A 3,968-nucleotide genomic window follows, 5' to 3' on the forward strand; every position below is an offset into this window, starting at 1 on the left:
ACCTTATTACTCCATTATTAGAATAGAACCTAACAATTTAATTACCACAATAGAATGAAAATGGGATGTAGTATTTTGAAGCTTATATTTACTTACTAGCACTAAACTCCTGAAATCCCATGGGTCTCATTTTTATTAATTTCAAGAAACATATTTCTCTTTTATTGTTTTTTAATTTGTATTGCAGCTTGTTTTTCAAAATGTTTAACTTATTTGTTTTTTCCCCTATTGTCAGAGCTGCTTTTTTCTCTTAAGCATAACTCTCATGATAAGGACTCTTAAACGTGTAACTAAGTGTTTTTGAATATTCCAAGAGGGCCATCTTCCTTTAAAAAAAATGATTGTCTTGAGTTTATATAACATGTATATTGTAGTTGAGTGTATGTCAACTTAAAGTCAGGGAGACAAATGACATGCTATCTCATGTACCAGTGTAGAGAGAATACTGGGCTGTAGTATAATTTCCAATTCTGGGATGTTAAGGATGAAACTGTATATTTCATTTAATATAAAAGTCAGAAAAGTCAGCCACCATTATGTTGAATTGCCTTATTTATGTCAGCTGATAAACTGAGCTGCTGGTATCATTCAGATTCAATTTCTAGAGTACTGGTTTCTATAAATCTATGCAATATTAATGGAATCTGGGAGGCTTTTGCAATTGTTTCAAATGTACACATATGTTATTTCCCCAAAGACAATATTACAGATGCTAAATTTCTGTAATCTATTTAGTATTGATATTGGATTTTTGGCATCATATTTTAAGATTTTATGGTACAATTTATGTGTATTATTAATATTTCTCTGAAGTAAACCAAAGATAAGTTTCTCATGTTCTTGATCCTGATGTAGCAGCATTTGAGAGTCTATTAAGTTTAAAACAACATACACTTTTGGCCCAGGGCATGGGGGAAAGTAAGTTAAATTGCCATATATTTCAAGTAAGTATATAACACAAACATATTTGTTAAAAATAAACTTTTGAAAGCAACAACATTCCTTTTCTTCTTCAGCTTTTCTCTTGTACCCTAAATCTGCTCCAGTTTAGCACCAAAATTCAAGATTATCACTCTGGATCATGGATAGTCAGGCTTTCATCTGTCCTTCCAGTCTGTTTGCCCACTTGGTTTATACCCCAACTATAAACCCTCCTCCCCAATCAAACTGGATTCTTTTCTTTCTTCCAGAATGGTCACTACATTCCCTTCTCTTCATGCATTTGCTAATGTTTTCCCCTTTCTTTCATCCAGATGGGTCTTTTCTAATCTTCAGGATTCCATTCAAATCTCACTCTCCTTAAATTATCAAGAATTTTTTTCCTTCTATTAAACATCGACAGGATCAAATATATCCACAGTGTTATTTAGAGTTGTTGTTCATACCATTCACCAGGCAATTGGATGTATTTGTCTGATGGAAGACAGTGAGGAATAAGTCAAAAGTTCAGGGAGCAGAAGGAGGCCCTCTTTACTGCTCCTGGCTCCTGAAGATGCCAGTACCCAATCTATTTCAGACTTTGTGCGGAGCCAGGATACCATGCAGGTTTCTTCTCAAGACAGGGTTTTGCTCCCAAGGAGTGTGCCATGGGTGATACTGTGGTCCATTTGAATCCAGAACTTTGGTTCCACTTCTGTGGCATCATCTTAGAGTTGTACCCACAAGGAGTTCTGTTTCTTCATTTGAAATGATTAAAATGTATATGAAATCCTATTAAAATGTTTTTTTGAACTTATAGTTGTTCCTCCCTATTCAGAGGGGATTTGTTCCAAGGCTCCTTGTTGGATACCAAAATATGAAGTTGCTTATGTCCCTTATATAGAATGGTGTATATTTGCATGTAACCTACACACATCCTCTTATACACTTTAAATCATTTCTAGATTACATAATACAATTTGAATGCTATGTAAGTACTGTGTTGTTTACGTGTTCAGTGTAAGCACAGCAATAGGCTTAACATTATAGCACACAAATGAGACATGAGGAAACAGTGGTCAAATGAGGGACATTAGAGGACACTGGATCTGAGAAGTGGCAGAAGCCACTACAGGGTACATTTACACATCACTCACATTTGCATGGATAAGTTGTACAAAGTCCTCTGGCCCAGTGCATGACAAATTCAAGGAAATTTTGGGAAATATTTTTTAAGTATTTTTGATCTATAGAAATGTATATAAACAGGCCAGGTAACACTCCTCAAACTATATTTCACTCTATTGAAATCATGCCAGTGGTATATTGGTTTAACCACCAGCTCTCCGAGGGTGGTGGGGAACAAAACTTGTAGGATTTGTAGGATTTGCAGATTTCATTGGTGCAAATATGCCCACATAATAGATTTTGAACCACCAATGGGACATGGCTGAATATACACTTGGGAACAGATACACAGTATACACTATTATATAGTGTTTTAACCATATAAATGTAATAGATGCAAATGACCTCAAAAGCATAGATAACAAGTATAGTAATTGTTAGTGATCACAATGTTTGAGTTTTACCAGTATAGATTTAATTTGATATTTTTTGTTTCATAATGGCTGTTTTTAACAACTAATGTACAAAGTTTCTGAGGTTTTAGCAATTGATTCTATGAGCAGATTAGAGTCTGGTCCCACACACTGCTGGTAGCATCTGTATTTTCCTCTCCAAATACATTAGTTCATGAACAGTGTTTGACTGAGTAGTGTATTCCAGTGTTTGCACATAACAAAAACTTAATTACTGTTTTTTAAATAAACTGTGGTGTATTTTTTGAAAAGACTGATTGCTTGAGATATTTAAAATATGTATTTATTCAGAAACTATTTATCAAGAGCATATAATTTGCCAGATACTCTCTTAAACTAACTGGAGGAAAAACATCATATGGGTTAAAACGGATGATCAAATCTTTTGAAGCAACTGCTCAAAAAATTCTGATGAATTCTTTATGAGTGCCTTTTAGGTCCTCTGCTCACATATGCAGCTCAGCAAGGAATGGCCAAACAGCCCCCACGGACCTTTGACATTTGATTTTACTTAACTTTACCAAAGGTGAACAAACAGCAAGGACTGGTTTATATTTACATTTATTTTTGCTCAACTCTTCTTTTTCTGATTCCCTTACTCTGTTGCCCAGCACAGGAGACTTTAACATAAGCAGCCAGGCCTGCTGCTGAATCTGCCTCTGGCCAGGAGGACAATGCACTGGCACTCTCCTTTCCTGCAAACACTCTAGAGTCTGGTCCTGTTACTATCTACATTTAAAAGCTGAGGAAACTGAGGTTCTCAGAGATCTTACTCAGAGTCATTTCATTAGAAAGGATTAGAGCTGGCAAAGCCCTTACTTTTTTCACCCCACCACTTTCCTCCTTCCTCGTCCATAAAACACAAGAATGTCTTGCTGCAATTGCAGAAGCATGACAGCCATTACAGCCTCTTTTTACAGTCAGGGAGAAGAGGTAGGTAGTATATTATATTTAAATCTGCTTTTCAAATAAAATTGCCTGACAGTTTTTATTTGACCATATCCTCATTTAAACATAATAGGAGACTAAATAGTGATGTCTTGAAGATTGAGGGCAAGTAACCACAGGATTTTAAATCCTCTTAAAGAGGTGGGTTATGACCTGTAGTCGGCATGTTCATTGGGAACCAAATGGAAAGTCAACCCTGACAAGATTTTCTTCTTATTATTTTTGTTTTACTTTTAATTTTATATAAACATTTATATTACTAAAGTGAACCATAATTATTATTTACTTCTTGATGTAGGAATCATACTACCACACATGTAGCACAAAGTATAAAAATATTACCTCTGGGATTCCAGGCTCATGTTAAAAAATAGTACTACAGTCTCATTACTATAGAGGGGGGCAGACGCTGTTCAGAGTTATGGCTGCTAAAAAAGAAATGTGAGTTATTTAAGAACAAAAGATGGAAGAAAGAAAGTAAGATCTTTTTTATCACTCTAT

This window comes from Marmota flaviventris, chromosome 13 (genome assembly GCF_047511675.1).
Source record: "Marmota flaviventris isolate mMarFla1 chromosome 13, mMarFla1.hap1, whole genome shotgun sequence".
Lineage (NCBI taxonomy): Eukaryota > Metazoa > Chordata > Mammalia > Rodentia > Sciuridae > Marmota > Marmota flaviventris.